This window comes from Protopterus annectens, chromosome 1.part1, assembly GCF_019279795.1.
Source record: "Protopterus annectens isolate FY-2018-M chromosome 1.part1, PAN1.0, whole genome shotgun sequence".
NCBI lineage: Eukaryota > Metazoa > Chordata > Ceratodontiformes > Protopteridae > Protopterus > Protopterus annectens.
Window position 1 is genome coordinate 790,276,026 of NC_056726.1, and position 21,124 is coordinate 790,297,149.

The 21,124-nt window shown below is 45.8% G+C and overlaps 1 protein-coding gene across 2 annotated transcripts in view; it reads right to left on the reverse strand.

The window, feature by feature from the left end:
- Nucleotides 1-21,124, reverse strand: part of EPG5 (ectopic P-granules autophagy protein 5 homolog) — a 2,535,958-nt gene that overhangs the window by 2,115,467 nt on the left and 399,367 nt on the right. The window lies entirely within an intron of this gene.

Consider the following 21,124-nt stretch of genomic DNA (forward strand, 5'->3'; position numbering starts at 1 on the left):
TTGTGTAGCAGGTCTGGCATGCCTTTTACCTTTGGCAGGGTGTGAAAGTGGAACCTGTAACCCTGAGACACTATATTCAAGACCCATTTGTCCTGGGTGACTATGTGCCAGTTTTGTGAAAAAAGTGCTAGTTTTCCCCCTAAGGGAGCGTCCAAAAGATAAGTGCTTGGTACTGGTAGAGGAAAGTCATTGGGACTGTTTCCTATAAGGTTGAGATTTGTCTTCTCCGTTTTTGGAGGTAGAAGCACCCCAATGTTTAGGCCTGTATGAGCCTTGGGGCTGGGATCTGCCTCTAGGGCACCTGTATCTGCCGCTTTGTGGCCTATCTGACAATGGAAATGACCAATTTTTTGAAAGCCAGTTCCTGCTAAATCTGGGTGGCTGTACCTGTAAGAAATCCTTAACTGTCTGCATAGATTTCGCTTTATCCCCTATTTTCTTCAACACCTTTTCTGCCTTAACACCAAACAAAGTATCATGCTGTAATGGAGCATCTAATAATTTTGCTTTAACATGATCAGGCAGATTCTGTTCCTTTAACCAAGCATGCCTCCTAATCACAGAACCCGTTACAGCGGCCCTACAAGAGGCCTCCAAAGAATCAAAAAGTACAGTTTTGTACCTACCATAAATGTAGATGTTCGAAGATCCACATTGCTGCAGTCATAACCTGTGGGTAGTCCGCTGTCCTCGGTCGGCCCGAATACCAAAGTGTTAGGCTGGCGTCGGTCATGGTCGCTCAGATCTGACGTCAGTACGCCATGGTATTAAAGCGTATGACCGACGTCATATCCTCAGTCTTTCTTGCCCCAGATGTCAGAAGGCCCTAAAAAGAAAGGCCATAGCCAAAAACAGAAAAACCCATGTACAAACAATATTTACAACCCAAACCACACAACCACTCCAAACTATAGAGGGGAAGGAGGGAGGGTAAATTAGACTGCAGCAATGTGGATCTTCGAACATCTACATTTATGGTAGGTACAAAACTGTACTATGTTCTTCATCTCACATTGCTGCAGGCATAACCTGTGGGTAGAATCCCAAAGCAAAGGTAAAGGGAGGTTGGCAAAATCATAAAGCATTGGGAGCTGCTAACATGCCCTGTAAAACTGCAGTGCCAACCCCTGCCCTAGATTTGGAATAAAGAGGGAGATGGTAATGTTTAGAAAAAGTGTGCACTGAACTCCAAGTAGCTGCTTCCAAAATATCTTTAGTAGCTACACCCCTTAAAAAAGCAGTAGAAGTGGCAGTAGCCCTAGTGGAATGAGGTCTGATTCCAGCCGGAATCTCCTTACCATGCTGAGAATAACAAAAAGCAATACAATGGCTAATCCACTTAGAAATAGTTTGTTTTGAAACAGGTTTCCCCTGAGAGCCCAAAGCAAAAGAAACAAATAACTGTTGAGACTGTCTGAACCCTTTAGTCCTGCTCAAATAATAACGCAACTGCCTGTGAATATCCAAAGTGTGCAAAATTTTCTCCCCTTTATTTTGGGGATCAGCATAAAAAGTAGGCAAGTGAATAGATTGGTTCAAGGCCACATTTGAAACCACGTTAGGCATAAAAGTAGGGTTAGTACGCAGAGATACCCTATCCTTATGAAAAATCAGGAAGGGTTCAACTGCCATTAGAGCCTGTAATTCAGATACCCTTCTAGCAGACGTAATGGCCAACAAAAAAGCAGTCTTCCAAGACAAAAACTTCAACTCAGATGTAGCTGCAGGTTCAAAAGGAGGTAAAGTGAGTTTTTCCAACACAAAATTGAGATCCCAGGAAGGAGTAGGAGCTCTGTGGGGTCTTATGTTCTTTGCCCCTCTAAGGAATTGCTTAAACAAAGGATGAGAGAATAATAGTGGGTCACAGTCATAGTGAGCAGAAATGGCTGCAGCATGAACTTTTACAGAGGAGAAAGACAAACCCTTGTCCAATAATTCTGTGAGATATTGAAGTGAAACACTCAAATTAGGCCTGGCAACATCAAAGCTCTTTGCTTTGCTCCAAATAAAAAATCTCCTCCATTTATCAGCATAAACTTTCCTTGTACTAGGCCATCTGGCCTCCAAAATGACATTCAAAACTTGTTGAGGAAGCTGCGACCCTCCAGGTTCTAGAACAGAATATGCCAGGCTGTCAGATGCAGGGACTGTATCCTGACATTGAGGAAATGATTGCCTGCCTGAGACAAAAGGTGTGGAATTGATGGCAAAGGCCAAGGAGGCTCCCGTACTAAACTCCTCAGCAGAGGGTACCAGTGCTGCCGTGGCCAATCTGGAGCTATTAGAATCATGGAGGGCTTGTCCTGTCTGACCTTCAAGAGCACCTTGGGAAGGAGAGGCAGAGGAGGAAAGGCATAGACGTGAAGATTGTTCCAACTGAATGATAGAGCATCCACTTTCCAAGCTTTTGGATGAAACATCTTTGTGCAAAACTTTGGCAACTGGAAATTTAGTGGAGAAGCGAACAGATCTATGTCTGGAGTCCCCCATATCACTGTCAACTGTCGAAATACATGAGGATCCAACTTCCACTCGTGGGGATCCACCATCTGTCTGCTCAAAACATCCGCTAAGGAGTTCTGTGCTCTTGGCAGAAACCTTGCCTGAAGAGTGAGGTGCAAACTGAGAGCAGTCTCCCACAGAATCATAGCTTGCCTGCAAAGAGAGTGAATGGGTTCCCCTTGCTTGTTGATGTACCACATGACAGTTGTGTTGTCTGTTTGAATCAACACTTGTCCTGGGTGAAGTAGATCCTTGAAAGCCATCAATGCAAATTGGACTGCTAACATCTCCTTCAAGTTGATATGTAAATGTTGAAGTCTGGCAGGCCACGTGTCTTGAACCCATTTTCCATTGAGGTGTGCTCCCCAAGCCTTGTCTGAGGCATCTGTCGTTAAGATCTGACTCGCCTCTGGTCGGGTCACAGAGAGTCCCTTGTTTAGGTGACATTCCTGAGCCCACCACAAAAATTCCTTTTGAATGCAAGGTATTATCTGAATGACAGTGTCCAGATCGTGGCAGTGTTAGTCCATACACTTTTGAGATACCATTGTAGCTTCCTCATATGCAGTTTGGCATTGGGAAGCACCAGAATACAAGATGCCATGAACCCCAAGGTTTGAAGGACTGTCCTTGCAGTCAGCCTGGACCGTAGAGACAATTGTTGGAAGTAAAGTGTAAGATTTCTTTGCTTGTCCGGGGTCAAAAAAGCCATCTGAGAGGCTGTATTCAGTCTCACACCCAGAAAGCACATTTCCTGAGAGGGTACTAGACTGGACTTTGTTTCGTTCACAGAATACCCTAGGCACCTTAACACTGCCATAACATACTGTAGATGGTGAAGTAGCTTGTCTTTGTCTTGAGCAAGAATCAGGCAGTCGCCCAAATAAGGATAAATTTGTATTCCTCTTAACCTTAAGAAGGCTATCACCGGAGCCAGAACCTTTGTGAACACCCTGGGCGCAGTAGATAAGCCAAAGGGCAATGCAGAGAACTGATAATGTAAAGTCCCAGCCGAAAAGCATGGAATCTCCTGCAACTGGGCCTGATAGGAATATGAAGATAAGCCTCTTTGAGATCCAGAGTTACCATCCAGTGATCTTTGCCCAACAGAGGCAGAAGTTGTTGCAAAGTCAGCATTTTGAATTTTGGAATGTCCAGGTATGTGTTGAGGATAGATAAATCCAAAATTGGCCACCAAGTGTTTCCTTTCTTTGGTACAAGAAACAGGCGAGAATAAAATCCTAGGCCCACTTCTGACAGAGGGACCTGCTGTATAGCCCCCATTTGAAGAAGTAAAGAAATCTGTTTGTGAGCCTCCACCCTTTGCTGAGGAGGAACGTCTGGCATGCCTTTGAAAGGAGGCAATGTGTGGAAATAAAACTTGTAACCTCGGTCTATAATGTCCAACACCCATTTGTCCTGGGTGACTAAAATTAGAAGTTATGTACTCACCGTAACGTTCCATCTGAGTAGGTGTATTCATTTGTCTGCAACCTGTGGGTTATGGATCTGATATCGGATCCGAACCGGCATGGTTTACCAGCTATGGATAAAAGCTCTCAGCTCCTCCCCTCACCCATAATGCCCTGCTCTACCCTCATGACCTCAGATCGAGTTTGCCAACAGCAATAACACCCTGAAAAGGGTAACACACAATATGCAGGAAACTGAAAGGCCAGGGGGATAGGAGGGCGGGATGGTTGCAGACAAATGAATACACCTACTCAGATGGAACGTTATGGTGAGTACATAACTTCTAAATCTGAAGTAGGAGATTCATTTGTCTGCAACCTGTGGGACAGAGTCCCCAGCTACCTGAATCTTGGGCGGCCATCATGGAAGGATATTCGAGCACCTGAGCCAAATGATGCTCTACCCTAGATGCAAGATCCAACTTATAGTGGGAAATAAAAGTATGAGATGAAGCCCGTGGCTGCTGCACAAATATCATCTAGAGGAATCCTAGCCTTAAAGGCTGCCGAGGTAGATACTGACCGGGTTGAATGGGCGTGTACACCCTCCGGTGCGGGCCTTCCTGAAGCTTGATAAGCCAATAAGATACACTGTGAAATCCAGCGAGACAGAGAAACCTTAGAAATTGGCTTGCCCAAATTAAATTTAGCAAAGGAAATAAACAACTGGTCGGATTGCCTATGACCAGCCGTTCTGTTTAGATAAAATCTAAGTTGCCTGTGAACATCTAAGGAGTGAAGCTTGTATTCACCTTTGTTTTCATATTTAGGAAAGAAAACAGGGAGGTTAATGGATTGATTAATGTTTGCTTCAGAAGCTACTTTAGGAAGAAAGGATGGGTTGGTCCTGAGGTAAACACGGTCCGGATGAAATACCAAGTAAGGAGGTTTAGCTGATAATGCTTGGAGCTCTGAAACTCTCTTGGCCGATGTAATGGCTACTAAAAAGGCTGTCTTGAAAGACAAGAATTTGAGATCCACCGTAGCCGCTGGTTCGAGAAGGGCGGTCAAGGCCTGGAGAACTAAGGAGAGGTCCCAAGGAGGAACCGCTTGTTTCACAGGGGGCCTGAGAAGGAAAGTACCTTTAAGGAAAATTTTACACAACTTGGCTGACATGAGTGGACTAGAGTCATGACCAATGTGATAATGAGAAATCGCTGCCAGTTGTACTTTGACTGTGGAACTGCTGGCACCATCGTTAAAAAGAGTGGTTAGAAAGCCAAGCACTAAAGGGAGAGGAACCGTGAAGGGATTCAGGCCTTGCCGCTCCGCCCACAAAGAAAACCGCTTCCACTTGCTGCGGTAGACTTTCCTAGTGGACGGTTTATGAGCTGCCACCAGGATAGCCTTAACAGGTGACGAAATACCGGGAGTCCTGATCAAGAGTGGAACTGGAGCAGCCAAGCAGTCAGCTTCAGGTTGTCCAGGTTCGGAGGAGATATGCAGGATGGGTGGGATATCAGATCCGGAATGGGATCTAGAATCCAAGGAGGATTCACCGAGTGAGACCTTAGAAAGCGGAACCAGATCTGTCGAGGCCAAAACGGAGCAATGAGAATCATTCTGCAACCCACCCGAGAGGCTTTCTGAAGAACTTGGAGCATCAGAGGCAAGGGTGGATAAGCGTACAGAAGACCGGGTGGCCAAGCATGCACCAGAGCATCTCTGGGAGAACCTCCTGGAGGGGGTATCAGAGCGAAAAAACTGTCGCACTTGGTGTTTGAGGGAGAGGCAAAAAGATCGCATGAAGGAGTTCCCCACCGTGCAAATATGCGTTCCGCTACTTGAAAATTGAGAGACCACTCGTAAGGGGTCAGAATGGTGCGACTGAGCTTGTCCGCCAGGATGTTGGACCGACCCGGAATGTGCGTTGCTATTAGAAAGCGGTTGGGGGAGATTGCCCATTCCCAAACTCTCATGGCTTCTCGACAAAGGGGGTAAGACCTTGTTCCCCCTTGCTTGTTGATGTACCAGACAACAGACATGTTGTCCGATTGAATCGCAATTGTTCCCAAGGGAAGAAAGTCCTGAAGTGCTAGCAATGCTAAGAGCACTGCTCTCATCTCTAGAACGTTGATATGCAGTAAGGTCTCTGAATCGTTCCACGTGCCTTGGACGGTCCGGCCCGCAAAATGCCCCCCCCCACCCGAGGCAGGAGGCGTCCGTGGTCACCGTGGCGAGAGGGGGAGAAGCACAAAAAGGGCGGCCTCCGTGGAGATCTGGGGAGTGAATCCACCACAGGAGGGACCGCTTGCAAGCCTTGCTGATCGCAATGGGATGATGCATAGGGAGAGCAAGGTATGACCATTGTACTAAGAGAGTCCACTGGAGGATGCATATTGAGCCTGGCAAGAGGAAGAAGTGCTATAGCAGACGCCATGGACCCTAGAGCCCTCAGGACCAACTCCGGAACAGAACTTGAGTGGAGAATGGCCCGCACCTGGAGCTGCAGATTTTGAACTCTGTCCGCAGTGAGGAAGGCTTTTAAACTCCTTGTGTCTAACCTGGCCCCTATAAAATCTAAGAGCTGTGTGGCCAGGTTGGATTTCTTTGTATTTATTGTAATGCCCAGAAAGGGAGCAAGATGGAGAAAGGAGTCTCAGCCAATAGTAGTAGATGCCTTGTTGGGGCGGTAAGAAGCCAGTCGTCCAGGTAGGGAAGACCTGCACCCCTGAAGCCTCAGGTGGGCCGCTACCACTGCTAATACTTTGGTGAACACCCTGGGGGCTGTGGTGAGACCAAAGGGAAGGACCCGGAACTGGTAGTGACTGGCTCCCAGCCCAAAGAGGAGGAACCTCCTGGAGCGCCTGTCCATCAGGATGTGGTAGTGCATCTTTGAGGTCTATAGAACACATCCAGTGATTTTCTCCCAGAAGGGGAGAATAGATTGCAGAGTGACCATTCGGAATTTTTCCTTGGGGACTGCCAGGTTCAAGAGAGAAAGGTCTAGAATTGGTCTTAGTTCCCCCGTCTTTTTTGGCACTAAAAAGAACCTGGAGTAGAACCCTGATCCGATCTGGTCTGGGGGGACGGGCTGGATGGCTCTTTTCTTTAGCAGATGGCCAATTTCTGCCAAAGCGGCCTCCCGTTGACCGGGTGGAACGTCTGGGAGGGACTTCAACTTTGGTAAGTGACGAAAAGGGATGCGGTATCCTCTGGATATGATTTGGAGAACCCAGCGGTCTGATGTTATGGACTCCCATGCCGCTAGGTGCCCCGAAAAACGTCCCCCGACTGCCTCCAGAGTGGAGCAGCCGGGCAACCCCTCAGGGTTGCTGCGTGGGCCGTTCAGAGAAAGGTTCTCTGGACCCGAAGTTCCTGGGAGCCCCTCTGCCTCTAGGGCGGCGTCCTCCCTGTCCTCCTCTGCCACGGAAGGACTGGTTGTCCGGAGCAGGCTGGGATTGCTGCGACTTCTGGAACCACATCTTCTTCTGACCCTTTTGGTTCCTAGAGTAGGGCCTCTGGGGTGCAGAGAAGCGGATTCCGACGGCAGACAGCGTCTTCCCGTCCTTCTCGCTCTGGGTCAAAGTGTTGCGAACGGTTTTGCCAAAGAGGGCAGAACCATCGAAGGGGGTGTTCGCAAACGACGCTTTGAAGGGCTCAGAAAAATCGCAGTGACGGAGCCAGGCCTGACGTCTAGTGACTAGGCCTGCCCCTGCGGCTCTAGCGGCGCCTTCCGTAGCATGGGAGAGTAGCCGCATAGAGGTATTAGTAATTGATCTAAGAGTGGCCATGCGGGTGGAGTGCAGCATTTTGTCCTCCTCCGACATGGACTCTGGGGAGATGCAGCGTATTCTTTAATGAGATCTCGCTGCATCCTAATGACGATGTGCCAGGTAGTTCAGCGCCCTTACGAGAAGGTTGCTGAACTAAACATCCGCTTCCCAAGCGGTCCATCATCCGAGACTCCTTGCTCGGGGGATGGACTGAGGGACTCTCCTGAGCAAGTTCCCTCTTGGTGGCCGCCGCCGTCAACATGGCATCTACCGGAGGCCCCTTACTCCAATGGGCATGGTCAGACGGTGGGCTGAGGATCCTATCGGGCCTCTTAGGGATTGGCTCCACGGTGTCCGGTTCCTTCCACGCCCTGGTGGTAATGGGTCCACCAGGGGGTCGGCAGGAGGGGACACCCAAGAGGTAGACGGGCCCACTTCAAATGCCTCCAAGAACACGGACTCGTCCGAGGAAGACTTGGGGGCAGACCACCCCCCCCTTATACGGAGCATTTCCATGATGTCCCCAAATGAGACATCCTCGGGGGGTGACCGTGGGGAGCCTTCCCCTTCCTCCAAGTCCGTGTCTTCCCTGAGAGACTCGGGGGAGTCAATGTGCCTCCTTTTGCAAGTATGCTTGCGAGGGACATCCTCTGGGGGGCTGTCAGAGGACTCCTCGCAAGCAGCAACCTGTTCCAGGGGAGCAGCTTGGGGCACAGAAGCGGGCTGTCCCAAGGGCCGGATGGTGGAAGCCTGACCCAGTGCAGAGGGAGCGCGGGATGGAGCCGAAACAAGTGCCGGGGGTCCAGAGACCCTCAACAGGGCCCTCTCCACTACATCAAACGCCGAAGGGGAGCCGACCTCGACCAAAGGATCCGACAATCGGCTCCCCCTCGGATCCGAAGAGTGGATCGGAGCCGGCGCTGAAGCGCTCGGATCTGAAGGGACAGTGCGCTCCGACACAGACGGCGCCGAAGGAGCACTGATCCCCCCGGATCCGAGGCTCAGATCCAGGCTCCGAGAGGTCGGATCCGATGCACTCGAGGGCAGGGTCGGCCGGTACAAAGTACTATCGGCGACCCACCCGCTCGAAGCTGCTTGGCTCCAACTGCTCCAAACCCGGGTAGCGGGTCGGAGAAGGAGCAATCGGTTTGAAAAAGGGTGTTGAGCTCCCCCCCAGAGGGGGGGGGGAGGCAAGAGCACTCCCATCAGCATCTGGGCCTGGATGAATCTTCTCATCATCCGGTCCAGATCAGCATCCGAAAGGCTATACGTAGATCTCGACGAGGCTACCGAGGTAGGCCTGGAGTGCCTCCTCGATAGCCTCGACGGAGATCGGGTCTCCTCCTCCTCAGGTCCCGGTGAAAAACACACTGGAGACCGGAGCCGAGGAGGAGGAGACCGAGCCGACAATGGAGCCGGGGGAGAAGCCCGCTTGGCTGGCGGGGCCGAAACAGAGGTCTCGGCCCGCCGCTTATGGTGCTTCTCCCTCCGGTCCCTTTTTCTAGCATCCCTCTCCTCCAAACCAGAAGCGGGAGGTTGAGTCCCAGGAGGAGGAGGGAGCAGAAGGAATAACCGTGGGTACGGTTACTCCCGAAGGAGCGGAGGTCGGAGCCGAGTCCAGCGGTAAAAGGCCCGCCAAAACAAGCTTGGACCTCCGCTCCTTCAATGCCCTGGGGTTGAACCCTGCACAAATGGAACATCCAGATGTGAGGTGTTCAACCCCCAGGCATCTAACACACCGAGTGTGGCCATCAGCTGGGAAAGCCTATGGCCACACTCGGAGCATTTAGAAAAAATAGACTTGGGTTGCTCAGACATCCCAATCTACAACAGTAGTTACTATAACTAAAAAAGTAACTAAAGAAACACAAAATCACTCACAGGCCCAACACACACACACTACGCTAACAGCGAGGGGAGGGATATAACTTTTAGATTAAACACTAAAAAAAGTAAATATGCCAAAGGGGAAACCTATACTTTCACACAAATAACCAAAAAAAAATCTTAAATTTTACAATTTAGATACTGAAACTAGCACTTAGCTGGAGAGCTTGAAAAACAATCCGGTCACCATGCGCGGCAAACGAGATCTGAGGTCATGAGGGTAGTAGAGCAGGGCATTATGGGTGAGGGGAGGAGCTGAGAGCTTGGATCCATAGCTGGTAAACCATGCCGGTTCGGATCCGATATTGGATCCATAACCCACAGGTTGCAGACAAATGAATCTCCTACTTCAGATGCCAGTTTTGCCTGAAGAGTGCCAACTTTCCTCCCAGAGGAGCTGCCAGACAGGAAGGATCTGGCAGCTGAAGATGCAGGTCATTGGGTCTGTTTACGAAAGGACTGGCCCCTGCCCTCACTTGTAGATTGTGCAGGGGAACTCCACGTTCTAGGCCTGAAAGAACCCTGAGCTCTGCCCCTACCACGTCTAGATCTGCCCCTAGACTGTAAATCAGAAGAAGGGTAAGCCCATCCCTTAGTAGGCCAATTTCTGCTAAACTTAGGGGGCTGCACCTGCAAAAAATCCTTAACAGTCTGCATAGACTTAGCTTTGTCTTCCATTTTCTTCAAGACTGACTCCACAGGAGAACCAAACAAAACTTCAGACTGCAGAGGAGCATCCAAAATTCGAGCTTTAACATGCTCTGACAAGTTCTGATCCTTAAGCCAGGCGTGCCTACGAATAACTGATCCAGTGGCAGCCACCCTGGAAGAAGCCTGTAAAGCATCGAAACCACACTGCAAAGAATGCTTACCCACCTGATCAGAGGCATGAACCAAATCCTGTAATTCCTTACACTCTATGCCCTCTGCCAAAGCATCTACCTTAGATTTTAACTGAGAAAGGAGAAAATTCTGGTACTTCAACATATGAAACTGGCAATTCAAAGCCCTCATTGCTAGAGTGGAAGAGGTATACACTTTTTTACCCCACCTATCCAAAGCTCTAGAATCTTTATCCATAGGTACTGGATTCTTTACAACAGAAGCCCTGACACCCTTAGGTCCCTGGCTAATAGTTTCTGGGTCAGCCCTTGGGCTCTTATACAGATATTTATGAGCCTCTGGCACTCTGTAATACCTATCTGGTTTAACCGGTGCAGGAGGCAAAGAGTCTGGATTAAGGGAAGCCTCAGAGAAAACATTCTGAACAACATCCAAAACAGGAGGTATAGCCAAGGGCCGATGTTGTGGTAAAAACAAAAATTCCCTAAGCCTCTTTCGGGAATCTGAGAAATCCTGACCTTCCCATTTAAAATGCTCCCTCATAGAATGCAGGGTTTCTGAAAAGAAAAATCCTCTGGAGGAGAAGCAGAAGGACTGGAATCCTCTGCGTCTGAATCAGAATAAGGAGGAAAATCCTGAATGTCTTCAGCCGAAGACTCTGAGTACTCTGAAGAATGTTCCAAACCTTCCACCTCTGGCTCCACCCTAGGCCTCTTATCTGGAGGGGGCATAGAACCCCTGATTAAGGAAATCAAATCTTCTGCCATTTTTAGCATGTGTTTTTTAGGTACAGAACCAGCAGAACTAGGACTGACACCAGAGGAAGACAAACCAGGCCTGACCTTGGAAGGTACCTTAGAGACAGAAGGGGAAGGCCTAACCACCTTATGCAAAGAAGGGAGTACAGCAACCTGAGAGGCCCCCTCAGCCTGACCCGACTCCTGAGAGGCCACATCTTGCAAAATTAACGGCTCCCCCTGAGACTCAGCCGAAACCTCGGCTGGATCCACAGATTCCACCGTAGTTTCTAAAGAACCGGCGTCCGGAATGGACGACTCATCCTGCTTGGACTTTACCGATTTTTCCTTGCGCTTCTTAGCGGTAGCGGGCGTCGGAGGATCCGACGGCATATTGTAATTACACCGCTTACCGAAGACAAGCCTAGCGCAATCTAACCTACGTTTAATGGTGCGCTTATTAAATCTAGCACAAAGCGACACACCACGCCGTGCTCAGGCCCCAAACAAGGAATACAGAGAGAGTGGTAATCCCTATGAGGTATCTGTTTCCCACAAGAAATACAATTATTCACTTTTTCTGACATCCGGAATTAACTGAGGCAAGAAAAACAAAATATTCCCCAACGGGGTACTTAGCCCAACTTGGTTTTCGGTCTGAAACTCAGAATACGAAAATTTCAGAACGCCGAACGGCACTTGCAAACGCTGCTTCTGCTTCGGACCATGCGGCAAGAAAGACTGAGGATATGACATCGGTCATGCGCTTTAATACCATGGCGTACTGACGTCAGATCTGAGCGACCATGACCGACGCCAGCCTAACACTTTGGTATTCGGGCCGACCGAGGACAGCGGACTACCCACACGTTATGACTGCAGCAATGTGAGATGAACATCCACATTGCAAAGCATGTTTTCCCACCTGTTCAGCTGCATGCAATAAATCCTGCATTTCCTTGTTTTCAGCACATTCAGTATTTGTCAACATTTTCTGTTTTAACAGTGACATTAAGTATTGCTGATATTTAAGCATATGAAACTGACAATTTAAAGCCCTTACAGCCAAGGTAGCAGAAGTGTAAACTTTTTTCCCCCATCTGTCCAGTGCTCTAGAATCCCTATCAGAGGGAACAGGGTTTTTTGCAGTGGAAGCCTTGACCCCTTTGGGACCCTGCAATATAGTTTTTGGGTCAGCAGCAGGGTTTTTATATAGAAATTTATGAGAGTCTGGAACCCTGTAGTACCTGTCTGGCTTAACGGGTGCAGGGGGTATACAGTCTGGAGACAGTCTGGACTCTGAAAAAACATCATCTACAATGTCCAGAACAGGAGGAATAGCAAGGTGCCTGTGCTGAGGAAGTAAAAGAAAATCTCTGAGCCTTTTCTTGGATTCTGAATATTCCTGGCTCTCCCAATGAAAGTGCTCCCTCACAGTATGCAGGGTTTCCCCAAAAGAGTAATCCTCAAGAGGAGAAGCTGAAGGAATAGATTCTTCAGCATCAGAATCCTCATAGGGAGGAAGAGATTATTCCTGATCAGAGGAGGAATCAGAGGAAATGGAAACCTGATCTGAAGATTCATATTCTGTCTCTTGCCTAGGCCTATCATCAGGAGGGGGATGGGAACCACTGATCAAAGTAATAAGGTCTTCGGCCATTTTCAGCATCTGTTTTTTAGGCATGGAAGTCTGTCTTGGAGAATGCTGAACTTGTTTCTTTCTCTTTAGAGCTGCTTTAGTCTTTGGCTTTGAAGCTGAAGATGGCTTTACATATAACTGTGTCGATCTGAAAACACCCTCAGAAGCCGATGCCTGTACAGCAGCTCCGGACACATCTGAGGGAATAGTTTCCAAGGATCCAATACCTTGAGTTTCCAGAGGCCCAGTCGGCTCCACGTGGGAGTTGGAAGCGGCCTGTGGCTCTGAGGTAGCGGGTGTCAGAGGCTGCAAAAGTGCTTCACTGAGAACCGGCGAACCGACGACAACTTAGCGGAAGCCACATCGTCAGTTTTGGACCTCGGATGCCTGTCCTTGTCTTTATCCTTGCGTTTTCTTAAAGACTCTGGTTGTCAGCTGTCCTGCCGGCATTGTATAATTGAATCTGTGGCCAAAGTAATGAAAGGCAAAATCGTACCGTTAATAGTGCGTTGGTTAAATCTAGCACAAAACTGACAACAAGCAACGTCGTGGTCAGGGCCTAGGCAAGGAATACAGTAAGAGTGAAAATCCTTATGAGGTATTTGCTTCCCACAAGAAATACAATTGTTAACTTTTTCTGACATCGGTCTGGAGCAAGAAAAAAGTTTCCCCAACGGGGTACTTAGCTTTAATGAAGACTTTGGATCTGAAATTCGAATTCGAAAATTTCAGGAGCCGGCCGACTGGCACTTGCAAACTGCTTTTGCTTCGGGCACCATGTGGCAAGAAAGACTGAAGAAAATGGCATCGGCTGCATCTTATATACCCCTGGCGCACTGACGTCAGGGAAGAGGCGACAGCAACAGACGCCGGACCAGGACTTTGGAATTCAGGCCGACTGCGGGTAGCCTGCCAGCAGGATAACCTTAGTGTAATGACTGCAACAGTGAAACACGATGAACATCTTCAACCCTATCTGTATGGAAGGAAATTCACTGTAGTTACAGACCACAATCCCTTAACAAAGCCACATCGAGCCAGCCAGCAAAATGCCAAGTTACTAAGGTGGAGCCTAAGTTTGCAGGCATATGATAATGACATTGCATCACTGTAGTGGGGTTAGCAATGCCAATGGAGATGGGCTCTGAAGATAGAGTATGGGTTAATGCATTCCCAGACAGGCTCATTCCTCTCAAGCAACGTTTCTCCAGGGTCACTTGAGAAACTAGCTTGAGTCTTCAAAGGGGGGCGAGATGTGACTATGTGAGGTACTGCCAGCTATGAAAGAAGAAGCAGGGCAGTGGATGTGTAACATGCCAGCACAGCTATCTGGAGTTTTGTAAATAAAGTACAGTTTTGTACCTACCATAAATGTAGGTGTTCGAGTGTATAAACTGCTGCAGTCATTACACCTGGGTTATCTGCCATCAGGCAGTCCCGCAGTCGGCCTGCGGCCTGAGTTCCAAAGTCTTAGTCCATCGTCGGTTGCGGTCGCTTCTTCCCTGATGTCAGTGCGACAGGGGTATAAAAGAGGCAGCCGACGCCATTTTCTTCAGTTTTTCTTGCCCCAGATGTCACGTGCCCCCAAATAGGAAGGCAATACATAAAGCTAAATAAACATACATAATAAATAAAAAACAATAGCTTCAGCTATAAGCAAATACACCATATAGACTGTATATAAAAGGAAGGTGTAGATAAGTCCCAGCTAAGAAAGAGGGGATGGAGGGAGGGTAACCTGGACTGCAGCAGTGTATACACTCGAACATCTACATTTATGGTAGGTACAAAACTATACTATGTTCATCGTGTTACACTGCTGCAGTCATTACACTTGGGTTGAATCCCAAAGCTGAGGCTGGGTGGCTGGTACTAAACAGTGTTAGGAGTGGCTAAGAGGCCCTGCAGAAATTCAGTGGCAAAGCCAGCTCTGTTTTTTGAGTATAGAGGTAAGTGGTAATGTTTGGTAAAGGTGTGCACAGAACTCCAAGTTGCAGCCTCCAGAATATCCTTGGTTGGTACTCCTCTGAGAAAGGCTGCTGAGGTGGCTGTAGCCCTGGTGGAATGGGGCCTAATGGTACCAGGCACAGTTTTCCCATGATGTGTGTAGCAGAAACGCATACAGTGACCTATCCATTTTGAAATGGTCTGTTTTGAAATAGCCTTTCCTTGTGATCCTGCAGCATAGGATACAAACAGTTAGTCAGATTTTCTGAAAGCTTTTGTTTTATCCAAGTAGAAACGTAACTGTCTGTGAATGTCCAAAGAATGAAGAAGCCTCTCCCCTTTATTCTGGGGGTTTGGATAAAAGGTGGGCAAATGAATGATTTGGTTAAGAGCCATACTAGATACCATCTTTGGCATAAAGGTAGGGTTAAGTTGGTAAGGAGACTCTGTCTTGATGAAAAATGATGAAAGGTTCCACTGCCATTAGTGCCTGTAACTCTGAGACTCTCCATGCTGAAGTTATTGCTAGCAGCAGAGCACAAAAAGCTGGTTTGAAAGGTGGTAGAGTAAGTTTTTCCAAGACAAAATTGAGGTCCCAAGTTGGTGTTGGTGCTCTCCGGGGCAGTCTTATGTTCTTAGCCCCTCTGAGGTATTGTCTTAGTAATGGATGTGAAAAAATAGGAGGATCCGTGTTGTAATGAGCTGAAACAGCTGAAGCGTGGATCTTAATAGATGAAAAGGAAAGGCCTTTGTACAGCATCTCAGATAAATATTGTAATATCCGAGGAATATTTGGGACAAGAGGGTTTAGGCCTTGAACCTGGTTCCAGGCGCAGAATCTTTTCCATTTTTCTGAGTATGTTTTCCTGATGCTGGGTCTCCTGGCCTCCAAAATGACATCCATAACAGCTTTAGAAAGGAGTGTTGGCTAGTTGTTTAAGTAATCTGCATGCAGCCAGATTTAAGGTTTTGAGCTGGCTGTGCAGGATCTGATTGTTTTGCTGCATAGATTTTCTGATATCGGTCTGAGGCAAGAAAAGTTTCCCCAATGGGGTACTTAGCTTTATTGAAGACTTCGGTTCTGAAATTCGAATTGAAAATCTCAGGAGTCGGCCGACCGGCACTTGCGAACTGCTTCTGCTTCGGGCACCGCTCGGCAAGAAAGACTGAAGAAAATGGCGTTGGCTGCCTCTTTTATACCCCTGTCGCACTGACGTCAGGGAAGAAGTGACTGCAACCGACGCCGGACCAAGACTTTGGAACTCAGGCCAACTGCGAGACCGCCTGATGGCAGATAACCCAGTGTAATGACTGCAGCAGTGTAACACAATGTTATTTGCATATCAGAGTGATTTGTACAGATGCTAGTGTTGATTTGTAAAATTGCTTGCATTAAAAATGTACCAACAGCGTGTTGTGTTGGACAGAGGAAGAAATATACATGCATTATTGTAACTGTTGAAATGAATATATTGAACATAGGATACCGGAAGAGAAGAGGTTAATCACAGTCCAGCTGCAGATAACTTAGAAAAATGTTCTGAAATTAAACTACTGGCCCTAGGCCATAAAGATTTTATATTACAGTTTCAATGCATCCAGAGATAAAAATTCTGTACCAGGAAGCTGTCCGTATCGTCTATTTTCCTCTATCCTCTATTTTACAATCTACAAAATAACCTGCTGGCAAAACTAGACCAAACCTATAACAAAATTGCTAGATTTGTCAACAGCAGCCCCTATAAATCCCATCACTGCTCCGCTCTCATAAAATTACTTTGGCTCGAATTCCTACACCTTCTGACCAAATGTCAGCTGATCCAAGCTTTCAGAATTCTTAATTCAAACTCTGACTGTCCAACCTGGTCTCCTGGTACACCCCTCCCCGATCCCTGCACAGCTCTGATAAACCTTTACTACAAGTCTATAAACCCAATAAGAACATAGTTAAAATACTGTATAAACCCACCATCTCCCTTACCTGGAACAATCTTCCACTCCATATTAGAAGTCATACCTCCCTTCCTAACTTCAAACATGACCTGATAGTGTACCTCCATAACAACCCTTTATGTACCTGTTATCATCCTACTTAACCCCTCTCTCTCCACATACCCACTTCACCACTAAATCTGATCTATAAGACCTTTTTCCTCTTTCTATAACTTACTTTATCCAACTGGTCTTCTTTCTGTACCCTTTCCTCTAGTTCACTACATCCATCCTCTACTACTATCTTCTTTTGCACCATTCCCTCTTCTGACCTACGGTCCCTTGTGCAGTCACCCTTCTCTACTTTTTACTCTCACTCTACTTTCCCTCAATTCTGAAGCCCCTGCACTTACACATTTTTTCTTCTAGCCACTAATCTAATTATACCTTGTTTCTTTTCATTGTATTACCTACAACCTTAACTTCCTTCCTGCTTACCTGCTGGATTTATTATTGTTGTTTCTCCTGTTACAACCTATTACTGCACTTTTTGTATATATAGCTATGTACTATTACACTGAGTACATTATGTTCTTCTTATCCATTGTATTCATAAGACTGTTTTGCTCTTTAATATTGTTAATTTGTCTCTATTTGTATGTATTTGTATGTCTGTTTGGGGCTTTTCCCCTTGGGTCTCCACTGTAAAATGGTAAATTCTTACCCAGCTGGACCAACCCGGTTAACAAATGTGAAATTAATTTAATTAATTAATTAATTGATTGATTAATTTAAATTGTCTTTGAGGTGAACTAATTGCTACTCTGGAAGGGTGGAGATTTGACATTGTTTTATGACTTCAAGAAGCTGCAACAGATCATAGCAAGCTCTATGTGTGTGTGTATTATTGACACATATGTGCTCAATCCTGTCAGTTTCTAGCAATGGGTTGGGAACCAGAAGTCAGATGGCCAGATGTACATGATGTCATTTTTAAATCTAGGACAAAAATGATGTTTTAACACTAGCTAAGACTAAAGTCTCATGGCAGTCTGGTTTTGGAACCTGACATAGAAGGACCCTCACCTACTTCATCTTGCCTTGCTCTAGTAAGTGACTAGGGAATAGTAAATACTTACATCAGTCAGGAAAATATCGTTAGAATAGTTAAGTACTGTTTTTCTGTATCTGTGTGACTCTATTTATCTGTGGTATTTTTTAATATTTCCTGCGATTAAAACTCTGGTGCAAACTGTAAATAGATATTTAGTATTTTCATGTGTTTTTCTTATTTATTATTAAATACATTTAAACTTTTCATTGTGGCTGGTCTTTTAGAGAATATTTTAATCTCTGAGAGTACTTATATATACATTTATGACAGCTCTGGCAGCTCCTGTTGATCAAACTACCATTTGCATAAATAGTAATTTCACTCAGTATAATTGGGTACTCTTGCAAGAGCCACAGAGTAGCTGCCTGTGGAGTGTCTGGTGGCAGTAACTACCCTATAGTCTTGGCAGAGGAGCCATGGCTAGCAAATCTGTACCTGCTTGTCCCAGATGTGTGTGTGTGTGTGTGTGTGTGTGTGTGTGTGTGTGTGTGTGTGTGTGTGTGTGTGTGTGTGTGTGTGTATGTGTGTGTGTGCGCGCATGTGTGTGTGTGTGTATGTGTGTGTGAAAATGAAATAATATCAAAGAGTGTGTGTATGTCAGCTGCTTGGAGCAGGGACATGAAGCACTGGTTTCACACAGAAACAGTGCTGGAGGACTCTATAGATGTGCCAGTGGGAAGTCTTACTGGGGGCTTGGAGGGAGACAGAAACAGAAATCCAGACCTTGGACTGAGTGTGTTCCCTGTGTGCTCTTAATGGAAATCATGCTTGATGCAGAGACCTGCATCTCTAAATACTATATGTATCCATTTTTGTTTCAAATGAACGTTCCTCTCCAGTATCAGTGGTGAGGATGCAGGCTCCTTGATTACTGGCCCACACTGGGGACGTCACATCACCACAATCTGTCCTCCTTGACTTTCAAAACAACTGAGGCTACTCTGGCTTTGATGTTTTTGTTTATTGATCTGTTGCATCCTACTACCCATCTCAGGCACTTCATCTCTATCACTACAAGTTTTCACAGCTATTCTGCCTTCGCTATCCAGTATTTGTGCCATCAAGAAACAGTGGCCACACCACTTTTTGTACACATAACTTTTAAGCTTCTTTGGCATTCTTCTGTTAGACACAGCTCCTCACATTCTGCAGCTCCTCCAGTTCTAGCTCTGACCTCCTCATTCAGACTTTCTTTCTTCTCAACCACATCTCCCAGATACCTGAAGCTGTTAACTGATTCCACTATTTACCCATCTCAATTTTCATCATCTTCTGATTTCCCCTAAATAAGGATGCTGTACAAACGGGATAATATAATTACACACAATGTTAATGTATCATCTGCCAAAACTATGCCATGTGGATGAATGAAACTGGTGTGAACCCATTTTTTACAATGTATTCAAGTTGCTACTGTTTACAAAATGTACAAGCACATTACCTTTGTGCTTGTAACACAAAAAACTGATATGGAATTAAAACGTTTTTCCAGTAACAGTTTTAAAAGTGTTTTTTGAAAACAAATTCCAACTTAACACCAATACATATATCAGAATTATTAATAGTAATTTTCTAGTTGTCTATTAACATCTTCTTAATAACACCACAGTCAATGGAAAAAGGAACTAGAAGGCATTTTTCTTTAAATCCACAGCTATTGCAGAAAGATCACTAGTGTTTTTAACTGGTATATCAGTCTTTAAATCAGGAGAAAAAAAACAGTATCTCTTTTCTTTTTGACTTCTATAGCAACACTGTTTTTAGTCTATCTATTAGATATTTCTTAATTAATAAATAAACATACATATTTTCAAAATCATGATCACTGCTAATAAAAAGAGAAGCCCTAATGAACTGCTCCCTAATAACATTTAAATTCATGTGAAAAGGAAGATGGTGTCTAAAATGTTAAGTAACTTTTGAGTGTTTTTCCCCTTTACAATGTAATTTACTTCCAAAAATTGTAAGTGGCATTCAGTTATACAGCTAGAGTAATCCAAAACTGAAAACACACACACAAACACCTATATATATATATATATATATATATATATATATATATATATAGCCGACAAATGATAGCGGAGTTCCCACTACAGAGTGGGACTTGGAGATTCCCCTTTCCTGCACTGTAGTGCAATCTCGGACTGAGAATATTTAAGTAGCAGGGGGTGTGGGGGCTGCAGGGGGATTGCCCCATGCATAACACAGTGTTATTGTCTACAGGTAGGTAAATTGTGCTATTTCAGGATATCGGTGTTTCGGAATGTTGATCATATGGTGTCGGCCATATGAAAGTCGTCATTCTGAACAGTCAACATTCTGAAGTACACCCATATATATATTTATATCTACAGAGAGAGAAGGAGAGTACACATGCACACACACATATATCTATCTATCTATATATATATATATATATATATATATATATATATACACACACACACACACACACACACATACACACACAGATATACATACTGTATTTTGTGTGTGTGTGTGTGTGTGTGTGTGTGTATAAATAGACATTCATACTACCTATGTGTGAGTATATACCTTTTGGTTGCTACAGATTAGAGCAACTAAAGTTTTATGGTCAAACTTATGTTAATGCTGCACAAAAAATAGAGAACAGTAATCAGATATGCTTTGCAGTGCTTAACACCATGAGGTGACTGCCTGAGACTTTTGCAATAAAATCTGAAAGGTGGAATGATATAATGCCTTTTTCTTACAGTGAGCTGATCCATTGGTTCAGAGATGTTCACAGCCATAATCTGATGTTTTGCATTATACTCCTTTTAATAGCAGGTGTTGTTTTCAATGTCTCCTCTGTGCACTCAGTACAATAATGACCTAGAATACTTCTTTGCTGAAAGAACAGTTGTGTAAAACCTTACCATAACAGTCAATATCTTTCTCTTTACTGTTGCAGCATTTTTCATAGCAGGGATCTTCTGCCAAGGACAGTCCAACATCCAGCCAGTATTCCAAATCCATTAGACTTTGTAAGCGTTGCACATCACATATATGCTCCCCATACAGGACCATAGGGCATAAAGGTGACATACAAATGCAGTTGCACAAGAATGAACCTCCCCAGAACAGAGAAGTCTCCACAAGACAAAAAAAGACAATGCACATCCAGGAGAAAATGCGGATGGAAAAAAGGGACCCATGACCAGGACAGGAACCAAAGAAAAAACCCAAAGGAGAAAAAGGGGGTCGAAGGGAGGGAGCAAATACGGCAACAGTGAACAGAAGGACATCTACTGTTATGGTAAGATTCTACACAACTGTACTATGTCTATATATCACTGTTGCAGTATTCT